The 26,916-nt window shown below is 31.6% G+C and overlaps 1 long non-coding RNA gene across 1 annotated transcript; it reads left to right on the top strand.

The window, feature by feature from the left end:
* The first annotated feature begins 12,240 nt into the window (after positions 1 to 12,240).
* On the top strand, positions 12,241 to 22,083 carry LOC143047615 (uncharacterized). The gene is made up of 4 exons (XR_012969610.1): positions 12,241 to 12,541; positions 20,060 to 20,133; positions 21,103 to 21,347; positions 21,975 to 22,083. It is a non-coding gene; the product is annotated as an uncharacterized LOC143047615 (long non-coding RNA).
* Positions 22,084 to 26,916: the final 4,833 nt, after the last annotated feature.

Here is a 26,916-nt window from a genome sequence, read left to right as displayed (position 1 = left end):
GGAAACAAGTGGAACAAGTGTGAACCTTTTCATTAACTGATTTTATCTTAAAAAATATTCTGTGATTAATATTTCTACACTCTTTATACATAACATCAAGCAGACTTTGAAAAATCATATTGAACATGCAGGCTGTCTATCAATATTTATATCTAGGATTATATCGGGTTTATAGGTCATATCATTGGAAGATAACGTCTATACAAAAATACAAACGAATTGTTGGTACACATGATCGAGTCCATGGCCATAGATTGTTTACTGTTTATTTTATACTTTTTGAACATGTATACCCTTAAACAAACGGTGAAGAGCTGATTAAACAAAGAGTATCAAAAGAACAAAGAAAACAAATCTTTGTTGAAAATATAAGGATGATTAATCTAAATCTAGAAAATTATTCAACTATTGTCATTAAAGAACGTAGTGAACAAGAATTTGTTCAGCCAGAAATGTTATGACTTCTGCCATTGCAAAAGCTATTCAAATATAAATAATACAAATCAAGTCCAAGAGAAACAGTGTAAGGACGGAGATTAAAAGAGTTTATCATTAGAATTCAAAACAAGTGGTAGCACTAAAAAGACAGCGTAAAAAGAGAAATGGTGCATTAAACATACATATAATAAAAATCATGAAAGCTACACTTTATAAATTTCACGCGTCACGAGCGATAATGTGATTAGTTCAAATTTGAATTATATATTATAAGACCTTTATATTTACCTCGCGAACGTAGAATTTCACATCGACAGCTATGGACGCTATATTCAAATTTGTATAATTTAAGGTGGTACCTAACAATACAGGGAGATAACTCTGTATAGTCAGCTAAACGTTTTAATTACGTTGTGTTGTAAAAGGAATATTATGCTTCTCAATAACCAAAATTGGTGTATGTAAAACTGCTATATAACCAGAGTGATTTTTCTGACAAAATGGTTCATGCGGTTAGTTCAAAATTTTTGACATTTTTATATTTTTGCTAAAGGGTCAAAGTAAATACTTTGACAAAATTTTATGAAAATTAAACGAGCCAAATTAATTTAAGTGAAAATAATGGGTACCACCTTAATTGCACCCTATTGTTGATTATGGAACCTTCTGGTTAATATCAATCTCTCAGGGGGAAAATGTAAGGACGGACATTTAAAGATTTTTATCAATGCAATAAAATACTAGGAAGTATAGTTTTTAGTTTTATTTAAGTTCATTTTACAGAATGGTTGATTACCATCAGGTTTATAACTTTTTTTATTATTTGTACAATTTTCGAGAATATATTATTCTATCATGATAAATTAATGGTACGATAACTTTAGTAGTAGAAAAATCAATTCAAAAACCAAAGTCCAAAGCTTTTACATTAAAATTTTTGAGTTACATTTTTCAGGTTTTGTATATATATTATGATATTTTTCTCTGTTCCGAGATTTGTGTATAGGCTGAGCCTGGAGCATTCCATACATTTTTCAGGTTTTCCAAATTAGCGATATTTTTCTCTGTACCGAGATTTCAGCATAGGCTGAGCCTGGAGCATTCAATACATTTAATTGAATAACAAAAGTCAGATAACAAAATGTCGAACTCCGGAGAAAATTCTGAAAGGAAAGTCACTATAGTAGCAAATCGTAAAATAAAAGGTCAAACCCATAAAACGAATGGATAACAATTGAATTTATAAAGAAAATCTATGTCAACGATATTGTCCCTTTATATTTATATTTATATTTGTAGGACTCTAAAGTACGATGGGACGCTAATTACGATGGTCTACGCTAAAGTGCAATGCTTCTATACGCTAAAGTCCGATGGTCCGCGAAAATATAGACGTTAGAAACGTAGTTTGATAATGACGTTAACAGTCGTACATACAAACTAAAAATGAACCTGCCTGAAGATATTTTAGGAATATTTTATTAACAACTTTTACACCAAATATTCAGGACTTACTAGTAAGTGATTTAAACTTAACCTTTCTTTGTCGGCTGAAAAAAGAACTTGTATCCTACATTCAACCGTTTTTCTATATAAATACAAAATAGTATACGCATACTTATCCTGCTTGTATTTGAAGGAGACGGACACATTTGAATCATTGTTTATGTGGCAGTCTACTTTGCGATCCCCGTTAAATGCTGTCGACCCTTATGAAAGTAACGCCGGTAAAATAACGATACATGTTTTCATGCGTGAATTATAAAAAAATCTGCTAAAACATTAGTTTGTTCTGTACATTGTAGGAAAATAAAACATGTATTTGTACTCGCTACGAAAAAGGAGAAAGCTCGGCGAACATTGCCTTTCTCTCGCATTCAAATTGAATCTCATACTTATAAATGTTGCATATTCCGACAATGAACGAATTTTGTATTTGTTATTTAGAATGACGACTGTAAGGGAGGTTGTAACATGAGTGTGAACGGCAAATTACACTAATTATCCAAATAATGCATAAGCTCCGACTTGTTTAAAAATAATTTTACATGAAACATAAAATTTTGCGATACATAAATTACCCTTTTAGCAGTTATGACATGGTCGGTTTTCTAAATTTAGAAACATCTACTTAAGCCTACCGGTAAATTATAAAGCCTATCAAAAATGTTATACCTTAGCATATTAGCTTTTGCAAAAAGACTACTTTTTAACTTAAATGTTTTAATCCCTCGAATCTTACCCTTTTGGTCCATCGCACTTTAACGCAATTTACCATCGTACTTTAGCATAGACCATCGCACTTTAGCGTGACCATCGCACTTTACAGTCCTACATATTTATTGACCAACTTATTATTTTGTATACTACATTATGTTGCTCTTGGTACACACAATGTGTGCCTGAGTGTGTTAATAAACTTGTCAAACTTGTAAAAAAACTTGTATATGAAACGATAATTTCCCATACTTGACATTCAATAACCATCTTTGAAATTTCCTTTCAAATGTAGTGATGACCATATTTTGTACCACTTTTTCCGAAGGATTAATTATCACCATCTTCCTCATCTTCCTTGTATGCCACAAATTACACATTATCGACTTGTTCGAATTGTTCGAATCTGCATTACTTGAACTGATATCTGACAACAGTTACAGACATTGCTACAAATTCTACGGAAACAGCAGTGTTGTCCAGCATTGGTGGACAAAATGTGAAAAAGTCTGTTGTACGAGGTTACTAAAGTATTTCAAAGGCTACATGCAAGTGCACGTTTTGCAATCCAAAGATAGATTGAAAAAATCTTTAAGAAGGTTTCAGTATTTCTAGAAATTACAGCAACTTTTTTTAAATTTCAATACACTTCAAATGTTTCCCTAGAGAAATGTAGGTTCATAACTCCTAGAAGAAACGGGGCGATAGAATTCATAAAAAAAAGGATATGGTAACTTTCGATAACAATAGAACCTAGAAAATGTATTTATAATTTTAAACTTCCAGTTAATTTTCTAACTCACTCTTTTTAATGAAGTCATTACACAAGGTTTGCATTTATAGATGTTTTCTTTAGATTTTTTAACAGTTTCATTAGCACGTGTTTAACCTTAGCTGTATTTGGCAAAACTTTTAGGAATTTTTGGTCCTTAATGCTCTTCAACTTCGTAATTTATTTGGTCATTTAAACATTTTTTCATTCGAGCGTCACTGATGAGTCTTTTGTAGACCGAACGCGCATCTGGCGTAAGTGTCAAATTTTAGTCCTGGTATCTAAGATGAGTTTAATTAAGACTTTTTTTGTTTAAAAATTGCTTCTTTTTAATTATTAGAATGTTCAACATAATATATACATATTTTCTGTATTTTAGTTGATTGCTTTCAACTTGAACTTAGAATGAGGGTTAAATTTACTTCGGCATTTTAATGCACATTTTTAGATAGAAACGAAAATCAATGTATCATTTCTTAATGAACGTCCTTTATTCGTATGTAACACATTTTCTTTCTTTTTAGAACAGAATCATCAGATAATTCAACTGAAAAAAAAACTCATCTGTTGCAATGCAAAATTAACAAGAACAGAATTATTCAAACATTTTAAACACCTCCGCGTTGAAATCTTGATATTCCACATGTTTATATAATCTATTATCACCAAGTAAACTCAACCTTAAATTCAAATGTGAAAACATGTTAACGAAATTTTTTCCTTGTGTCATGTTCTCAAGTAAAAATTCAAACACGCCTCATGTATGAGGTGTGCTCAATTTTTGCAACTTTTAAATGAATGCATGTTTGAGATTAATGTTGTCTAATGAGATTCAAAATATTATCGTGTTAGTTTCACATTTGACGTTGGATACTTCAAATGGAGTATTCAGGAACAATTTCTGTAAACCACTATAGAATCTATAGAAATTGCTAGTTTAAAAATAGATAAAGGGTACACCGTATCCGAGCAAGGTCCGCTTGATTAGCACGACCAATAAAATGGAACCTTCCTATGAAGCTTCTTACGTATCAAGCAACCTATGAAAAAAACAGACTAAGAAATGCTTTGTTTAGTTGTAATCTCTGTCCTGCCTTTTTTATAAAGTTTATCCTGACTTCTTTTACATACATTTTCATCCTACCTTTTTTTGCAAAGTGTCTCTTACTGCAATTTTTACTAAAGACTCGTGTCCTGTCTTTTTTCAAAGTTAATCCTAGTCCCGCCCCACCCACCGAATAAAAATCAAATGGAAGCTCCCTCAGATGTATTTCGTGAAAGTTATATATGGAAAGGCAAAAGTCTGTTCAATATTGTGTCTCAGATTTCCAAAATCATCAATAGAACAAATTTTATACCCAATTGAATTTTGTGGTCTCTTATGAATTGATGTTGCAAACTTCATTGAAGATTTATGAGAGAATGAAATGCAATAGGAAAAATCTGAGACACAGTTTTGGAGGTCAAACTGTGTTGTGTGCAAGAATCTAAAAAATATATTGGAATGCTATGAATAACAAAGAAGCTAAATTCATTCAAGTATGGACATCACAATATGGCAACTAATTACATAACAATTAATTATGTAATAATTATATTCTCCCTCACTACGTTCGTCCGAATATAAGGTAATTAATATTCTATGGCCTTAACAAAGAACAAACGACATAATGTAGGTGTGCTACTCGCTATAACCTTTAATTCTATATAATACATCAATTTATGTATCAAATACAAACATAATAACAATAATATCATAATTCCAACATTGTCCAATTACAAATACACATTTAATCATCCGTGAATACACTTGTCTTCTTACTGGCTATAGCGAGAGTCGATGGTCAGAAAGGTGACCGCACGGGTTTTAAGTGCGGATAAATGGTCACATGTCATGAATATTCATGAACGCACGACGAACTAAATTTTATTGATGTCATAATGAAATTATCACAATTTGAAAGATTGATCCTTCTTCTTTCTTTTGGTACCCCATTTATAAAATTTAAAGAAAGATGAGTGGAATTACATCAGTTTAAAGATGTCTGATTGGGGATGAAAAATCTTTGTATTGTGCTACCTTAAGCGAGAGTTTCAAGTACAACTTGTGTTCTTCCCCACTCACTGGTTTTGAAGAAATTTGTTTCATTTTATATAACTTTGATGTCCTTTTATTTGAGGTCTTACATCTTGCACCGCACATCTGTAACTGATCTACTTTGTGAGTGAAATACTTTATTTTTGAGAATTTTTAATTTATAATTTTCATAGATGCCAAACATGACAACACACACATTTAGTTGAATTTCGAAATAAAATATATAAAAAGTCCAAGAATTCATATTTTGCTAAATGTCAGCTACAATATGACAACCCAAAAGTAAATGTTCTTTAGATTCTTGCTCTTTCTTGAAAATCGTACACACATTAAAGTTTAAAATGTTCAGTTAAATGAGTAGAGCGTTTGTACCAAAAATTTATGAATAATTAAAATTTTATTGAAACCAAAATAGCGTAGCGTTTTGTCAAACCTTGGGAAGATAAAATTGTATTTTATTCTTATTTCCAATAACATTATTTAGAATTTCCTTTCCATTGTTTCTGCTGCAAAATCTGTAGGTCTATTACCCTAGTTTGAAAAAGTATAAATTTCCTTAGAACCCTTATCTGACCTAATAAAAGCTTGTTGATATTTTCCTCTTTATATGTTGTTTCCAATGGCTTGCAATCACTTTTGAGTACAATTATATGCCCTTAAAAACTGGAAGAACTTGGCTGTTGAGTTATACATTCTTTCAAAAAGAAAATCATAGGTTAATATATGTCTATGCTCTTCTAACAAGCCATTTACAGTTCATATCCAATGGTGAGAAAAATGTTTAAATTCAACGTTGACATAATAAATTTTGATGTGATCATTATTCAAGAGAAATGCCGATATGTTCGCTTCAAAATGAAGACGACGTCTGAGTTTTGGTGTATCTTTCTAGGTATCAAAACTTCATATGATATGCACTAGAAATTAAACTGCTTGTAAATAAATACAGATACCTCCTTTGAGAAAAAAAAATCCGATAGAATGAATACTGCATTCAAATGATTATATTTGGTGTGAGGTATAGATATATAGATCAGAGATTATATTACATGTACATGTGTACAAAGATAGATGATATTAATAAAGATAGATGTTGCATAAAATGGGAGTTTTTTTCCTCATTTGTTTTCCCCCGACAAATGAGCCTGTAAAACTTGGGGGCCCCTTAGTTGCTTCCTGGTTGATGTTAATAAACTCATCATAGATACCCGGATTAAATTTTGTATTTAAGCCAGACGCACGTTTCGTCGTCTACAAATGACTCATCAGTGACGCTCGAATCCAAAAAAGTTATAAAGGCCAAATAAAGTACGAAGTTGAAGAGCATTGAGAACCAAAATTCCTAATCATTTTGCCAAATACACTAAAGTAATCTATTCCTGAGGTAGAAAAGCCTTAGTTCTTAGTATTTAAAAAATTTAAAAGTTTTGTAAATAGTTAATTTATAAATATGACCATATCAATGATAACTCATGTTAGCACAGAAGTGCTGACTACTGGGCTGGTGGAATTAAAACTCCACCAGCAGTGGCATCGACCTATAGGTGATTATTAATAAAATATGTTTAAAATTTAAAAAAAAACAAAAAAACACTTCATGTCAAAATAAGTCTTTTTTTTGTATTTTAATGCTTCGAAAATAAACACAGGCAAATTCTGTAAAATTGATATTTCATAATGGGGTAAGGGACTATTTTGACAATTTTGGTAACATATTTAAATTCCTTTTACTAGTGGAGCATAATGTAGGCTTTAGATTCTATCTAAATTAAAACAAAAAGTGCTACCAAATATTCGACAGTAAAAGAACCCCCCTTCAGTCCCCGCTTTTGACAAATGTTGTCATGACTATGTCTGCTTGTACCTATCCATGATGTTTTCATAAGTCATAAATTATATAAATCAAAATCAGTGAAAAATGATTCGACCTGTAGCTCTTATCGATGCCTACATTACAAATATCATCACTAAAGCTTCAGAAATATATTCTAAATTGTTAAAAAGGGTCGTCTTTCCACGTAATCGTTTTATAGCATGGTTCTCTCATATTCTTTAAATTCATAAATTGTTGATCAAGATCTTTTTTTTTTTGATTGTTTATATTTTTTATACTTTTGGATATGAGCTAAAAGATTTGAATAAGAAATTGGGAATCATCAATGTTAGAAAATGTCTATGTAATTTATTTTCTTTAGTAGCATAGATTGTACTGAACACATTGTCTTCATGGCTATTGAATAAAATATTAAAATAAAAAAGTGAAATATGCATTCTATCAGTATATGCAATCAAAAGTTGAATTACCCTATCCTCTTATTGTGTATTTACACGTGTAATAACTTTGGACAGTGTGCTATCTATAGATAAGGAACAAAATAAAATGTCGGCCAAATTAAAAAGTAACTATTTGTTTTATTTACAAATTAATGTTGTTACCAGAAAAAATAAATATCAGATTTTGTTAAAAAATTCTATAATCATAACGATTTGTAAAAAAAGGTTACGATTTTGATTCCTTAAAAAAGACAAGGAGAAGAGGGTTGAAAACATTAAATACATGTCATTTATTGGGCAAAACCATTTTTTTTTAAATTTTTCAAATCGTTCAAATATAGTTTTATTGATTCACATGACAAGTGATGTATACACACTAGGAAATGCTTACCATTTGATGAACCATGTGTTGTTTTTTCTAGTTCATGTGATTCTCTAAGCAGTTTTTTTTAACCTTTATTTGTAATGTTGCTTCTAATTAAGAGCATTTTGGTGAACAAAATATTTTAATATAAATCCAAAATTAGACCAAAATAAAACATTTGTTTAGGAAACGAAGAGATACATATTCCAATCCATGAGACAAAATCTGTACACACCTTTGTTTGTTAGCTCATCTTCTTATACATAAATACAGTTTTTTGCAAGCATGTCTAAATGTTATGTCACAAATAAAATATACTACAGGATTGCATGCGTTATTTATGAAAATTCCACGCTTCATAACACCTGTAATGGTAGCATGTCTAAAAGGTGAATTCGACACTTCAAATGCTGTTACGATCGCAAAAATAATGAACCCTAAAAACGAGAATCCAGTTGCCACAATGAGACTTATTGTAACCTTGTAGTGTGGTTTCCTTTTTCTGTAGCTGGTGGTTTGTTGGGCTTTGTGAACTTTAGCTCTAAGTTGAATGCTGTTTTCCCTTCTAGCTTTTTCATTCTTAGATTGCTTGTGAATTACGAATAATATCTTTCCATAACAATAAGAACAGTACACGAAGCACAATATCCCAAATAAACCGACTACCCCCGAATACAACCCAGCAGTTACAAGACTTCTGTACTGATTACGTGTTGTGCATTGTGTTCCAAGAAGTCTTGAATAGTTTAACGGAACAGTTTCAACAATTCCGATAAATACAAAAACCGGAAAAGATATAATTAAAGCAGATATGACGATTAGAATACAAAATACATTGTGTTTGAAAAAAGAAGACTTTCCTTTAAACCAATTTGTTACTTTACAAATTTTACAAGGCATAACTGACTTAGTACCAAATAATATACCGTAGATTTTCTTTTATCTCTCATGGCCAATTACTGTTAATATCAACCATGAAGATATGCTTGTCGTGTAATTAGTATATCGAAATAGCTGACAAGCAGCATCTGACGATACGGAAAAGCTGAAGCGAACAGCGAACGTTTCGAACGGCATTACTATAGCACATATAGTAAGGTCCATAGCAGAAAGCCAGATAAGTAATGTTCGAACATGGAACCGTTCTTTCATCTCTTTCACTCGCAGGTAAACCAATATAGTATGAATATTTCCAACCGTTCCAGTTAAGCATAAGATGTTCATAAATGGAAATTCTGAACACCGTCTAATAAATTCTTGATATTCGATATCTTCAAGGTTAGGATATCTGGCTGGTATTAATGTAGACATGTTAACTTGTGATGCAGAGTGTGTCAATAATTTTGTTAAATTGTCCTCTTTGTAACTTAGAACGGCAAAGGTTGCAGTTTTCTCCATTTTGATAACCTGATGGGTCTATTCTGAAACGCAAAAAAAAACTTTTAAAAAAGAACAAAGAACATTTTATTTTAATTCTTTTGAAAAAAATCAAATCATTACATTATTAAAATAAAATATTAATCGTAAGAAAAAAATTTCGAATTGTATTCCTTACGTTTTATATTGCATATTCAAATTCAAATAAAATGTTTCGGCAGTTGGCTTTAACATCTTTTAAACAAAGAAAACCTAAGACACATCCAAATATATTGGTTGCAAAATGAACGGATAAAAATTACTGACATTTGCTATAACTTCATTAATCAGAGTGAGTTAGAAATATTTCCTGGCTGATTGAAAACTTTTAAATACTTCCTTGATTCGTTTCTCCGGTATGGATCCCCACTAGGGAAATGCAAGGAAAAAAATATATTGTGCACACAACTTAAATATATTGTGCGCACAAAATAATGTATTGTGCGCACGAAATAATATATTGTGCGCACGCAATATTTTGTACACATAATTTAAATATATTGTGCGCACAATTTAAATATATAATATGGTGTGCGACCAAAATTAGTTTTTACTTGACCATGACCTCATTTGATGGATCATTGAACAAGGTTAAGTGTTCGTGGTTTAGACGAAATCTCACTTGACAGGTGTCTCTGACCTTGACCTCATTTGAATTGTGTTTTATATTGATTTACATAGCGGGTGATACATGTAAAGCATGGTTGGGAAAACAAAAAACTTGAATACAAATGTTAATTTTACCACCAAAAACTTTGTCTTGAAACTAATAAATGTTGTTTCACAAGACAAATTCTGCAAACGCTATCATCATTTTTTTATATACAGTTTTTTGCAAATTTTTCTGATACATTGTCACAAATAAAATATACAACATATAACAGAATTGCATGCATTATTTATAAAACTTCCACGCTTCAAAAACAAGATTTTGCAACATCATTCATTTTAATTTATGTTGCAATCGCAAAGATAATGATACCATAGAAACGGAGATCACGTTGCGACAATAAGCTAAATAGACTGACTGTAGCCTTGCAGTGTGGTTTTCTGTAGCTAGCGGTTTGTTTAGCCTCATAAACTTTTGCTCTAAGTTGGATACAAAGTTGCAATTGGAAATGGGGACTATTTCAAAGAGACAACAACCCGATCTAAAAGCAGACAACAGCCGAAGTCCACCAATAAGTATTCAACGCAGCGAGAAAATCCCCTTAATAAAATTGTGTACTAGTTCAGTGAAAATTGACGTCACACTAAACTCGAAAACATATAAATAAACTAAAATTTCAAAAAAACGTACAACACTAACAAAGGCCAGAGGCTCCTGACTTGGGACCGCCGCAACAATGCAGCGGGGTTAAACATGTTTTGTGAGATCTCAACAACCCTCCCCCTATACCTCTTCCCAATGTAGAATAAAGAAACACATAGAAATACGTACAAGAAAACTCAGTTTTAAAGTAGTCCGAGTCCGATGTCAGAAAAGGTAACAAAAGAAACTAAGCAAAATGACGATGATACGTAAATTAACAAAGAACTACTAGCTGTTACTGACATGCCAGCTCCAGACCTCAACTAAACTGATTGAAAGATTATATCTTAACCACAGGAAAATCAAGTACAATCCCTCCGTCAAGGGTTTAGTATCATACCATCATAAAATATATGAGACGAACATAACCCTTATAATGAGAACGACTGGTTTTAGAACAAGTGTGTTTATTTCCAATGCAATAACCCTTTATAACTAAGAGTGAATCAGTATCAATACTAAAATATGCAATTTTTAATGACCTGCCAACAGTATCCTAACTATCTCCTTTCCACATAAGTCTGTTTAAAGGTTTGGTTAACTTTTGAAATGAATACCGAATTTTTTGTGCTTTGTATACGTAAAGAATATTACCATAAAATATTGGATGTGAAATACCTGAACGTGTAAGATGTATTCATTTTGATTTATATTTATTTATCATGTCTTTGTACCGATGGTGAAATTTTGATTTTGACAATTATGTGATATCAAAAAGCATGAAAAAAAATATCGTAACAATTGACAAGCAGCACCCGATGATGTGGAAAATCACCATCGAAATCTAAATCTGTACATATCGAAAAACATAACTACGGCACATTTTGTTAAGTCGACAGCAGAGAGCCAGATAATTACTGTATGAACTTGGAACTGTTTTTTCTTCCTCATATCATTCACTCGCATTCAAACCAGTATTGTTTAAACATTTTAAAATTTCCAGTTAAAACGTTTAGTCAATTCATTTCAGACGATATCACAGATTGGGGGGGGGGGGGGGGGGAAGGGTAGGAGCGGTCCTCATCCCGAATCCCCTGGCTTGAAATCCCGAGGTCCCTAATTAAAAAAAAACTAATCCCGACATCACGAAATTCGAAAAAAAATACTTCCCGAAATCCCGAGCTTAAGAACACTCGATCCAGGAGTCCCGATAAAGGTCGTACACCTCCCCCCCCAAAAAACCCCGAGGGAAGGTGATCTGGTTGGCAATTCTATTGACTTAACATCCACTGCATTTGCTTGCATTTGCTTGCATTTGCTTGCACCTGTCTGAATCTGAGGTTCAGTAGTTGTCGTTTAATGTGGTTCATAAGTGTTTCTCGTTTTTATATAGATTAGAGCGTTGGTTTTCCTGTTTGAATGATTTTACACTAGTCATTTATGTTCGGTGTGAGCCAAAGCTCCGTGTTGAAGACCGCACTTTTACCAATAATGGTTTAATTATACAAATTGTGACTTGGATGGAGAGTTTTCTCATTTGCACATCTTCTTATATCTACTAACTACTAGTATACAGTTTTGACACAATATATTCATTATTGTTTTCATGTGATTTAAATCTGCAATGTTTGTAGTTTTCTCCATTTCCATTATAAGAGGATTTATATTCGGCTACAGCAAGGAAAATGTTTCAGTATTAGAATAAAAGAGGTACGTGTCATAAGGATTTCATTTATTTCAACTCTATCTGTTAATTTATTTAATTGCATTAGATAATGTCAAAATAAATACAAACAAATCATATTATGAAACTTTAATAACAGGACATGTCCATCCTTCGTACTTTATGTGGTATATCCATGATTTCTCTGCATGAAGCTAAAAACATATAAAATAAACAAAAGAAAACCATATATTCATTCAAATTTAACGATTAAAAAGAAAGAAATAATAAAGTAGTAGTTATCACCAATGTTTTGAATTGATAATATATAAATATTTGCGAGCACTTTGAAAGCATCATAATACGTCCTTGTTTCGTTTCCTATTCTAAGTATCTATATCCTTTCACTTTAAGTGCAAACTATTCCGTGTCTTTAACGCCCACTCCTAATATTATTGACAAACTTACTTTGTATAGGGTAAAAAAATCAGAGCAGACGACATTTATCTATATAAATTAAAAGGAGACGTAGTGGTTTAAGGTCATAAACTTTTATCTGAATGGTTCTTACAAGACCATACAATAAATAATCAAGAGTTTTTCAGTCTTTCAGTCAACTTCAGACTAATGCACTGCCGTATTACTGTTTAAACAATTGGCCTGGAGACAGATAAGATTGTTTTACTCTATGTTCTGACTGTGCAGTAATTTTTACCCGAACAGTTATTCAAACTGCAATCGAGTTGTCTGAACAGTATTGTATTTACCGCAGTTCATTGGATTAATTTTCTTTGAAAATTGACTAAAAGGTGGAATATGACCTACTAACTTACTGTTCATGCTTTTCAGATTACGCTATGATTTGAATAATCGTTTCAGACTTTTCATGCGACAATTCTTTGACATAAGCCCGGAATTAACTTGTTTTGCTCCATTATTCTCTGACTTCTTTATTTTAAAAAAAATTGAATGGACGATGTAGTAGGGGAATTGTTGAGCTTTATGAACTTTTGCTGAAAGTAAAATAACGTTTTCTCTTCTCTTCTTTTGTTCCTTGTATTGTTTATACAAAAAACATATTATCTTTCCATAGCAATAAAAACAGCTCACGAAGCACACAAACCCAAACAAATTGACTCCAACTGAATACAATCCGGCAATCAGTTTAGTTCTAAAATGGTTGTGCGTTGTGCATTCCGTTCCGAAAAGTGTTCCATTTTTCAACGGAACTGGTTCAATCCTTAAAATGGCCAAAGTCGGCGAGGAAACCACAAAAGTAGATATAACAATAAGAAAACAGACTAAATTGTTTTGATAAATTTTAGACTTTCCATTAAACCATCTGGTTACTTTACAAATATTGATAGGTATTACTAGTTAATATCTGACCTCATACCGCAGATAGTCTTGTATCTCTCGTAGGCAATAACAGTTAAAATCAACCACGAAGACATGACTGTCGTAAAAACAATATATTGAAACAGTTTACAAGCAGCATTTGATGATATGGAATAACGCCAGCGAAAATCGTACGTCTCAACAGGCATAACTACAACACATGTTGTTAAATCGACAACAGAGAGCCAGATAATTAATGTTCGAACATGGAACCGTTCTTTTATTTCTTTCACTCGCAAGTAAACCAAAATTGTGTGTACATTTCCAACCGTTCCAATTAAAATTAAAATCATCATAATTGAAAATTCAAGCCAACGTCTATTGAATTCATTATATTCGATATCTCCTAGTAAAGTTGACTTGGATGGCATTAAGGTTGACACATTAAGTTGTGATACAGAGTAGGCCAATTAATTTGAATAGTTATCCTCTTGGTAATTTTGTTCAGCAAAGGTTGTAGATTTATCCATTTGAAATGCAAAAAGGTTATATTCTGAAACGCAAAAATGTTTGTATATAAGTATAAATGGCGTACGTATTTAAATGAATATTTTTATTCCAACTCTATCCATGAATTTCTCTATTGCATAATAATGTCAAAGTAAATCAGACCTTCCCATTATAAAGGCAACAACAGTTTAATAAAGGACATACTATTACTTTAATTTATGTTTATACTCAAACTTGATTTTGATATGTCCGAGAAACATTTTTAGACAAAAGAAAGGCTAAGACTCCACCAAATACAGTGGTTAAAATATTTAGAAAAGAATATATAGAAGTACTAACCTTTGTATTTAATTGATTAAACAGAGTGAGATTGAAATATTTTAGGATCGTTTAAAAACCCTAAAATACTTCCTTTGTTTCGTTTCTTATTTAAAATTACTATATCCGTCCGCTCTATGTGCTTACTATGCAGCGAGCCTTACGCCTACATTTGCACTTTATTCATCATTTGACAAGCCCGCTATGTAAAATGTTAAATGATAATAAAAGACTATCTAATTTAAAAGGTCATTGATTTTTTGTACTCATACTCCAAATTAAGCCTATCAAAAACCTTAATTTAGTGTATCAAGCATACATATTGTATTCCTAGAACTAAACCATGTTTTCTGACCTAGCAACAAGCACCAATAGACCACTTTGAGTCTGAAAAGGCCAATTTGATTGCAATTGATCTTAAAAGACGTAACACTAAATTATGAAGTGTTCGTCTGAAGATATCTGTATTTTCTACAATTTACAAAGTTAGCATTAAGTTTAAACAACTCATAGCAAAGTTATTTCCAATCTACATAAATAAGAAAATGTAAGTCATTCCATCGGAAATTGTCGCCGTGTGAAACTCGAGTTGTATTTGTAAGTAACGTTGACAACAAAACTGGAAATATCTCCCACAACTTTTAATTTGGGATATATGTCAAAAGATATAGGAAGATGTGGTATGAGTGCTAATGAGACAATTCTCCACCCAAGGCACAATTTATAAAAGTAAACCATTATAGGTCATGGTACGGTCTTCAACACGGAGCATCGGCTCACACCGATAACCAAGCTTTAAAGGGCCAACAAAAAATTACTAATCTAAAACCATTCAAACGGGGAAATAAAGAATATTCTCAAAAAGAAAGTTCAGATATGAAACAAAAAATATAATGCGAATAGAATAAGATGGACTTTGTACGCTAATCAGATACAAATTCAAAAGCAACACAAGGAATCATAAAATATATACATGGATACAATCTACAATCAAACTAGTCTGTTTGGTAATTTATATGTTATAATATATTTGAATTATTTAAATGTTTTTCTTTCTTTTTGCTTTCATTTTGTTTGTACCTAAACTGGTCATAATGATGATTCATAGCATATTTTATTATTTTAGGAAATACATGTTATTTGGCGGATAATTAAAGTACGATAATAATGTTTCTTCAGAATAATCTATCGATCGATTAACCGCTTAACCGATAGTTAAGTTGAGGCTAAAAAGCTGTATCTGTAGTACTCTATAAATGAACGCTTTGTCATTTCTGATAATTTTAGTTTTAATGATACAATACTACTGCATCTACTATGACGTTTGTATAGTTCAGATTGTGAAGATTTAAAGGGAGATGCATTTAGAGTGTTAACATGGTTAAGGTCAATACATTTATTAAAAATATAATAGTCCTACTTTCCCTATTCACAAGCCTTATATGACGTGCAGCTGTACTGATTTCACAAAATATAAGTATAACTTATGCAGTGAGGCAACAAGATTCCACTGTACAAATTCCACAAATATACGAGCCAAGCTATCTCTGCGTACACACAAACGTATAAAATACCTCAATTACTGATTACAGATAGACATGGTTTTACACTAGTTATTTTTAGGGCCCTTTAGTTTTCTATGTTGTGTCTTGTGTACTATTATTTGTCTGATTGTTTTTTTTTTCATTTTTAGCCATGGTGTTCTATGATCTATGAGTTTGTCTGTCCCTTTGGTATCTTTCGCCCTCGTTTATCGCGTGTTGTATGGTGTGAGCCAATGCACCGTTTTGAAGACCGAACTTTGAGCTATAAGGTTTACTTTTATAAATTATGACCTGGATGGAGAATTGTTTCATTGACACTCATTTCACATCATTTTTTCCATTGACATGTTTTCAATCTGTTCAAGAATTTTTGAGTTGTTTGGCATGATTACCAAATTTGGATAGATCTGAAATTAAACTATAAGCGCACATACTGCATCACGGTTACTGAAGTCAGTTGTCAGTTTTATTTAATATATAATTCTCAACATAAAGACTTTGGCATGAGTAAATAATGTTTTCCTGATATTCATATACATTTGTACAATGAACAAGTTGTTAACACATGGCATAGGTCTCCCGTTTCGGTTCTACTCTTTGGACAAATCAGCTCTACTTCTGACTGTTTAAAACTATGTCTTTAAGGTAGTTCAGGGGTATAGAAAAAAAATGACAGAATTTTCTTATACTTTGTGAAATTTAACTTTGAAGTATTGTAAATGAAAAAATGCAAAAAAAAAATTGGGGGTCACCGACCATCTAAGAGATATTTTGACCTCTGAAAATGAGTGCAAATAGGTTATATGGAAATATAAGAAAAATGGACAAAACATCACTTTGATTGAATTTTCAAAGCAAAATAAATGACAGAAGTTGCTCATTTTTTCATACTGTAAAGCTTGATGTCTCTATTTTATAAAATGAAATAAAATTTGGGGGTCACCGTCCATCCAAGAGATTTAATGACCTCTGAAAATGAGTGCAAATAGGCTAAATATAGGGAAAACAGAAATAAAATCTCTTTGATTAAATTTTCAGAGCCAAATAAATGACAGAAGTTGCTCATTATTTCATACTGTAAAGCTTGATGTCTCTATTTTATAAAATTGAAATAAAATTTGGGGGTCACCGGCCATCCAAGAGATTTAATGACCTCTGAAAATGAGTGCAAATAGGCTAAATATAGGAAAAACAGAAATAAAATCTCTTTGATTGAATTTTCAGAGCCAAATAAATGACAGAAGTTGATCATTATTTCATACTGTAAAGCTTGATGTCTCTATTTTATAAAATTGAAATAAAATTTGGGGGTCACCGGCCATCCAAGAGATTTAATGACCTCTGAAAATGAGTGCAAATAGGCTAAATATAGGGAAAACAGACATAAAATATCTTTGATTGAATTTTCAGAGCAAAATAAATGACAGTGGGGGCATCATCTGTGTCCCTTTGGACACATTCCCCATTAATTTTTTTGCTCACCTGACCTGAAAGGTCAAGTGAGCTTTTCTCATCACTTGGCGTCCGTCGTCTGTCGTCCGTAAACTTTTGCAAAAATCTTCTCCTCTGAAACTACTGGGCCAAATTAAACCAAACTTGTCCACAATCATCCTTGGGGTATCTAGTTTAAAAAATGTGTCCGATGACCTGGCCATCAAACCAAGATGGCCGCCATGGCTAAAAATAGAACACAGGGGTTTAATGTATATTTTGGCTTATATCTTTAAAACCAAAGCATTTAGAGCAAATCTGACATGGGGTAAAATTGTTGAAATTTTCAGACGAATCGGACAACCTGTTGTTAGGTTGCTGCCCCTGAATTTGTAATTTTGAAATTGAACATAGATGTAAAATGCAGTTTTTGTTTATATCTTTGAAACAAAGACATTTAGGGCAAATCTTTTAAGATTTAAATGTCCATCAGAATAAGATCTATCCCCTCACAAATTTTCAGATGAATCCTACAACCCGTTGTTGGGTTGCTGCCCTAAAATTGGTAATTTTAAGGAAATTTTGCAGTTTTTGGTTATTATCTTGAAGAATACTATTATAGATAGAGATAAACTGTAAACAGCAATAATGTTCAACAAAATAAGACCTACAAATAAGTCAACATGACCAAAATTGTCAGTAAACCCCTTAAGGAGTTATTGCCCTTTATAGTCAATTTTTACAACTTTTTCGTCATTTTTTGTAACTTGTACAAAAATCTTCTTCTCTGAAACTACTGGGCCAAATTTAAACTAACTTGGCCACAATCATAATTGTGGTATATAGTTAAAAAAAATGTGTCTGGTGACCCCACCTACCAAACAAAATGGCCGACATGGCTAAAATTAGACTTTCTTTGAGATAATATTGTGTCTACGAGACACAATTGCCCGTCTACAGATACGAAGGTCAGATGCAAAATGTAAATATTTTAAAATACTTATAATATTTAACCGCCTATACCCTCAAAAATGTAGTTCAACTATCTCACAAAAGAGCAAATATTAATTAAAATAAAAACCTGACCACCTAGCATTTAAATTGTAGAAGGAAAATCTGGAAACGTTCTTCTTATGCAAGACAATACTCCTAAAATTGAAAAAGTTCAACTATCTGCCTAAAAAGCAAATATTAAAAAAAATCTAAAATCTTACCACATACACACCTTCAAAATATGTACAAACAGACAGCAAAGTGAAAGTTTCCTAGAATTCAAGCTGTAGGAGAAGTTAAGTCACTGTGGAAAACCTATATACCAATAATGGGACGGGCAGACGGACAGAAGGACAGCCGAACGGACGGACGGACAGGGGTAAACAATATGCCCCTAACTTCCGTTAGCGGGGGCATAACAAATCAGATATTAAGAATAGGTCATCTAATTTCTCTTTAATAATGTGAAATGATTAAACAGTTTCAAATGTTTAGGAACAGTCTTTGTGATTTTTTTTTATTATATCAACTTTATCTTATATTGTCTTAAATAAGGACAATTATAAAAAATTACAACCTAACATATTGCCAAGATGAACTGTTTTTGTACATTTCCGCCAAACGACCTTTGTCTTTCCTAAAACAACAACATATTTACAATGATCCAGTTTCTCTTATAAAGGTTATGTACTTTTGATACAAACCCAACTCTATACGAATTACATACAAATGTTAGTTGCAACAGAGTACCACAAAATGTAGGTATATTATCCACTAACTATTGGTTAAACGCGAATAAAGAAGACTTTTTTATTCATAGGGTTAGCAAAGTTAAGAGTAAAGTAATCTACCGAAGTTCAAATCTAATAAATCAAATTAGAAGGGAAAAAATGGGTCAAGAATCGGATATGAGTAACAATAAGACTATTTACAAACAAATAAAAAAACAATATCTTAGGAAACAGAAATACAAAGATCAGAAGTGATTTCCCTTTTTGTTTTCCGTAATTTGTTTATTGGCGTGTATATAAATCTCTGTTATGCGTTAAATTGATTAGAAAAGTTTGAAATCTGCAAAACATTAAAAGGTGAGTTGAATTATTATTTCTATATTAAATACATGGATGTTCAAATCATAAAAAATATGGAAGATTTTTGATTACAATAAAGGCGTTTAACGATTATCAAATTTCATTCACCGAATAGGAAGATACAGATAACAGTATTAAAAAACTCGGTTGGGATCGCATGAACTCAAAAGAGTGAGAAGCAAGATACGTCGATAGTTTAGCGTCTCCTAATATGCGTAAATCATCTGCCATGCGAATTTAATCTCAGTCAAAATTGATTTATATTTTTACTTGCAGAAACAACCAATGATGCATACTTGATTTCGCATGTTAAATTTCTAATGCAACTTTTTTTTTTTAGTTTGACAAAGAAAATTTCCAAAATGAAAGCAGCAGTTGGTTTACTTATCTGTTTTTGTGTAGCATATTTCACAGGTAAGTTTATAAGACACATGCGTTTAACAAACGCAAGGTTCGTTCAAAAATTTTATTATAGTAAAAATCATAAATACACATAATTTTTAAAGGAATTGGCAACATTAATGTATTTTATGACATATACTTCGTCAAAAAATACTTGCTTGTTAAATTGATAACGTACGGTTTTATATAAATTTCCAGCGAAATTTGCAAATGATGATCTCTGATTGTAGAATTAAATATCTAGTATACTAAATTACAAATCTAAACAATTTTCTTCAATGCGCTACAAGCATTCTTTAACAATATTCTTAAGAAAAATGAATAAAAGTTGTTATTCATATCATCATATAGGTTGGGTTCAGCAATACACCAAATTTGTAAATATGGAATTATATAATATTCTTTTTGAACAACCACAAACAACTCTAACTTTTGAAAAATTATTTCTTTTAACAATTATATTAAAATATACTGATTAAGGCAAAATATCTGAATATAAAAAAAAATATCTACCCTCTATTAGATCAAATATACAATCAAATTAATATGGATGGAAAAGTCTAAAGATGTATAGAATGTACGTCACAAGCAACGACAAATATGCACATTTAAATTGTATTTTCTCGAAAAATGTGAGTCAAATAAGTTTGATTGAAAATGATATTTATTGCTGTAAACATTTCCGTTTTAAAGATGCGAATAAATTATAGGAATCACTGTATTCGTTTATGCGGTAAAGTCTCTTTATGTAATGGAAAAAGTGCAAAAATGACAAAATAATTGTAGCTTCATAAAGGTGTAACGCTGCAAAATCGTAGCTATTCATGTGTCTCCATACATTACTCAAACTTCAAAAATTGTTATACAAATCATTTTGTTGAAATTTTAAGAAACCATGATTTCAAATGATAAAATCTATAGTTTTAAATAGAATCAGCAAACGAAAATGATCTTATTCAAATATATATAAATATATTGCAGTATGTGAGGCTAATTATGGCTGTCCAATTAAAATTGCATGTAAAATCCACTGTCTTACTAAACGCTGTTTTGGAAAATGTGGAGGAGGAGGCTGGATTAAAAAGAAATGCATATGCTTTTGGTGTAGGAAGTCTAATCAGGACCAGGTTATTGGGGACTTCCCATCTAACGAAGTGACTAAGGAATTTCCTTCAGACGAATTCAATGAGGAATTCCCATCAGACAAATTCTATTAACTATATTGTGTGAGTAACTTTATCAATTTAATAAATATAATAGATTTTTCCCTCAACACAATTATATCCAATGCTAATAATTGTAAATAAATTGTAAATAAATCAAGTTTTTGTTGTTTTGAAATCTTCATTTCGAGCTTGATGTGCATGCATGCATACTCCTAAAAAAACGGGGAAAAAATCAAAAGTTCAAAACTAGATTGATTGATTGTTGCTATGTATCGTTCCAGTTCAATACTGTTTAACATTAATAATGGCCATAAAAGTACAAAAAGCAACTGTGCATATAAGTGCTTCACAAATTGACATTCTCAGAAGAGGACTGCTTTAATAAAAAACAAAATGGAGGGACATAAAAGAATTAATTAAAAAAAAAATAACCAAAACATATACACATGATATTGTTTATAAAGGGTAAATATATCTAATGGAATGCATAGTACAAATCAGTTATAATTACGTAAAATAGGTTGTAACTCAACTGTATGTAAGCATCAAATTATCTCTGTAATTACCGTGGTAAACGCTGCAATTAAGACTTTCATAGGTCCGAGACAAAAATTTATTCTTCTCGAAATCTCTGGTTTGTATTGAACGTTTTATTGTGTTGTAATATTTCTCATTTTACATTTTCAGATGTTTGTCGATACTGTCTCACAATATATAGACACATTATAAACAGTTATAGAGTATATATATATAAAAATATAATACATAAAATGTTAATAAAAAATGTTATTTGTTATTAATTTTTATATGAAATTCACTGTATTTCTAAAAGATTAGTATAGTCTGTAGGTACATGTAGCAAAACGATTTAAAAGGGATCGAAGGAACCTGAGTTATCATATTTGTTTATTTATTGTCGACATGAGTCATTTGAATTTGTTTCGCTTTCATATCCATCAAACATGTTCATCAAACTAAAGTTCCGCTTGGACAATTCACCAAGGGGTTAATTACTGGTCAACATAAACATGTGATTATATATGATACTCGTTAACAAAAATTACGCTGCTTTTATCGATAATTAAAGTTATTTATAGGTGACATAACTACATCCGATTTAAAATTTCACTTTTTCATAAAATTGGTCTATAAATTTGTCGGACTTTTCCGAGAATTTGAGTCAATCGAGTTCATATAATCCCCCTATATAAATGTGTTATAATAAGATATTTGAATAATTATTAAAAACATTAAGAATAATCAAGGACTATATACGCTCCTTGGGGTATACAGAATCAGGTATCTAAAAATTAAATTGTAACATATACATTATGTAGGACCCCAATACAATGGAAACAGCCGGACTTAACTGTATTGTCCATGTTGTCAGGGGCATGTGTTCAATCATATTGCCTAACATTTTAATAACGTTGAAAAGGTTTATAATAGAGGTGATATATACCAAAGGTAAAATCAAACTCATATGCCGAAAATCAAACTGACAATACTGTGACAAAAAACGAAATTTTGATACACAAACAAACTGTGGTATATCAGATACAACGAACTAGCGTAATACTGGAATACTTATTTATAACTGTTGATGTAAATGTCCTTTGGTTTTGTGAGTTTTTGTTTACTCCTTGGTTTTGATTGTTAGACTTCTAATCCTACCAAAAGGCATAATCAAATTTGTAAACAACCTTGAATACTTTCAAACCGCTTGAGTTGATTGAAAGTGATATTCTAAAAGGTTAGACAAGACTGTTAACAAAACGTATGTCGCAAAATCATAATGAGACCAACACTTCAAACAAAAGCAAGAACAACACATCCCCGTTTTAAACATTGCTAGGATTGATATCAAGCTTATGTAGAAGGATAAGCAGATGCTGCTCTACATCGGTGGTGTTGCTCATTTCAGTATAGACTGGGTGATAATTTTAAATCGGTGACGTCACAAACGCAACAAAAAAACAAGTTTAGGTAACGACTATTGGAACTTATCCATCGTCAATTCTTAAACAGATATTCCTGAACGGTGAACCAACTTGGGATGGCGTATGCATAATTTTCCAAGGGATGAATCCAAGTTCGTCACTAGGTTTAAGAATTTCTTGAAAGGTGCAAACATCTATATAGGGAATCATAATATGAAATACAAAATTCGATGTTTTAGATAAATTAAGTGGTGTTTTGGGGCTTTACAATTCGGGTGAAAGTCCTGATTTTCAACTTTCTGTACTACGCATGCACACAATCTTATAACAGTCCATTGAAAAGTCTGAATATTGACAAAGCGCAAAGGAATTTCTGCAACTCATATAAAACATTATTCTGTGCCAAATAAGCCAACTGTGACGAGATGACTAAAGTCCTAAATGTTCTTCTTGAAAAAAAAATCAGTATTCCCGTTGGCGCCAGTTGTCCTCTTTAATTATAGACACAAGCTTTTGTTTTCTTATGAAACAAAGTTTTATGCAAAATCAGTGAAGACCTGGTTTAATTCGTGTACGTTGATTATTTTATTAATACTACCTCAATCTATCATTGGAATTTTAAATACATATCCAATATAAACAGCAATAACTTTCCTTTCTTACATTTCAATCTTTTATTTCTAGTTTTTTTTATAAATTTTAAGACGGTAATATCTCTTTTATACAACTACAGTGTTTTGTATACCACCTTGTTTGATGTGCACGTATCTATATAGGTGATGTTATAGTTTGCATTTCTGTAAATATTTACAATGCAATTTCCCATAGGAACTCCTTTTACGGCTAAAACTGTACCACTTTTACTATGAAGTTTTGAATCAAATCTTATCCTAGAATTGAAAGTTCATATGCACTACAATTGTTTTCAAAGGTCTAATAGGGCTTTGCGGCATATTTTCAACGTTTATATGCCCTGAACTTCTCACAGTTTAAACTAACACTAATTTTCTTAGCTACCCTTACCTCGAATGAAGGGTTACCACAGATTACAATGTAAACACTATGCACATGTATACTTACTTGTAACATTCCCAAGTTATGTCTCTATGAGCTGGATAACAGAGAACTGGGAACCAGTATGTGAACAAAATTAATTTTCTACGAATATTCCAGATCTCCCAAAAAGAGGCGTGGTTTGAGAAACAGCTGTATTTGCAAAGTGCAACCTATACAAACATTTATTCAAATAGAAACTCTCTAAAATCAGTTTTTCTCACATTAATACTCATCTAGAAGAATTATAGCCTTAAAGAAATCACTGTGTATACTCTAAGTGTTCTTTTACTGAACATTTTATACCCCTCCCCTGTTTCCATTTTTAAAAGAATTTGAAAACAAGACTTTGATTATTGCCAGCTCACCCTATTTGCATATTTTCTGTAATAAAATGCCTAGAACCTGTTTAAAACTGTTTTGACAACATATTGAAAGCATATCAGAATACTATAAATGTAATATTTAGCAGTCAATCATTACAACATTCAAGATTATATAAAGTATCCAATCCTGCCTCTGTCTACAGTCCACATCTTACTTTATGCTTATTTGTTAATTTAAGTTAACATTTTCTACCCCAAATGGTTAATTTGAAATTCTTGTCCTACCAGTATCATCTGTAACCATATATCTGACACAATTTATCTGATAAATATACAAAGAGTTCAAACAAAGCCGTATTTGCAATAGTTGTATGTATGCAGATACCAGTCTGAGATATAAATTCACTTAAAATATTATAAAGATGACTGCTAACATCTGATTTGTGCATACCTTCCAAGCATAGTTATTGTTTTCTATATCAAGAACTTAAAAATCATAAAATCACAGCATTTTTGAACTTTTGATCCTCAGTGCTGTACAACTTTGTACTTGTTTTCACTTTCGAACTTTTATATCTGGGCGTCACTGGTAAGTCTTGTGTGGACGAGGCCCGTTTCTGGCGTATTGAATTTTAAACCTGATGCCTTTTGTTAGCTATTATTCATGTGTTTCTTTGTCTAATATGTTCTCTTATTTATTTGTATTGTAGTCCTGTAATATTATGTTGTCATATTAATGTTATATTTAACATTGCCATTTAAGTGCGAGGTTTGGCATGCCACAAAACCAGGTTCAACCCACCATTTGTTTCTTTAAAAATGTCCTGTACCAAGTCAAGAATATGGTCATTGTTATATTATAGTTCGTTCTGTGTGTGTGTTACATTTTAACGTTGTGTTTCCGTTGTGTCGTTTGTTTTCTCTTATAATTGAGTGTGAATTCACATTACTATAAGACGTGTCACGGTACTTTTCTATCCCAAATTCATGTATTTGGTTTTGATGTTATATTTGTTATTCTCATCGGATTTTGTCTAATACTTAGTCCGTTTCTGTGTGTGTTAAATTTTAATGTTGTGTCGTTGTTCTTCAATGCGTTTCCCTCAGTTTTAGTTTGTTACCCCGATTTGTTTTTGTCCATGGATTTACAAGTTTTGAACAGCGGTATGATACTGTTGCCTTTATTTACAACTTAAACTATTTGTTTAATGACACAGGGGGTAGGCAATGTTCTAGGATTTTCTTATCCCAGGCATAGATTACCTTAGCCGTATTTGGCACAAATTTATGGAATTTTGGATCCTCAATGCTCTTCAACTTTGTACTAGTTTGGTTTTATAAATATTTTGATATGAGCGTCACTGATGAATCTTATGTAGACGAAACGCGCGTCTTGCGTACTAAATTATAATCCTGATACCTTTGATAACTATTCTATGATTTTTGCCCCTAGGGGCTAAAATTTCCTAAATTATTCTGCTGTTTCTAGCAATTTGGAATGTTTAGTACATATTCAGGGTAGAACACACTTTTGTTAGTTTTGTTGAAATATTTTTGTATTTCTAGCTTGTATTTATTATGCCGTGGTGACAAAAAAGCAGATCTAGGTGTTGCGGCTTACTTTTGGGTTATCGACAGGACACAAACAATCCATAAATAATATTCAGGAATGATCGATGAGTTTCAGTGACTGCGAAGAGTAAATATAAGCACTTCTTAACATTTTAACTTACATATATGCAAATATTATGAATTAATTTTGTATTCAGGACTTTAAGAAAGCTATGTGTACTGTAAATTGTGAATTTATTCTGAGTCATCATATCTAAGGCCCAGGATTCTATCAATCCTCATAAAATATTTATAAAACTTCATATTTGAGTTAATTTCTTTAAAATTTGTGAGATAAAGCAAATTTGGTTAAATTCTGAATGTTCTCTTTTTTCACCCTATATAGAATTCAATGAATTGGATTACTGATAAATCATTATTTCAGGGATTTGGTAACACAAATTACTGGAAAAGTTTACTAGATTCTTTCGTTTAGCTAGCTATAGAACGAGGTTTGACCCTCACAATTTATTCCGAAAAGACCGTTATCAATTCAAGAATATGACAGCTGTTTTTGATTGTTCCGTTTGGTGATATAGTGTATCATTTGGTATTGTGTCTGTGTTAATGACAAATTTCCCACAACAAGTATACCGACGATGATGTCATCCTAATGCTGAGTTTTTAATCGACAACATGTTTGTTTCAGTTAGAATTGATATTTCAGCAGATAATTGGCACTGTAAAGGGTACTATCTG

Source organism: Mytilus galloprovincialis, chromosome 10 (genome assembly GCF_965363235.1).
Source record: "Mytilus galloprovincialis chromosome 10, xbMytGall1.hap1.1, whole genome shotgun sequence".
NCBI lineage: Eukaryota > Metazoa > Mollusca > Bivalvia > Mytilida > Mytilidae > Mytilus > Mytilus galloprovincialis.
The sequence above is the reverse complement of the archived record's forward strand: the minus strand, read 5'-3'. Positions and strand labels throughout refer to the sequence as shown.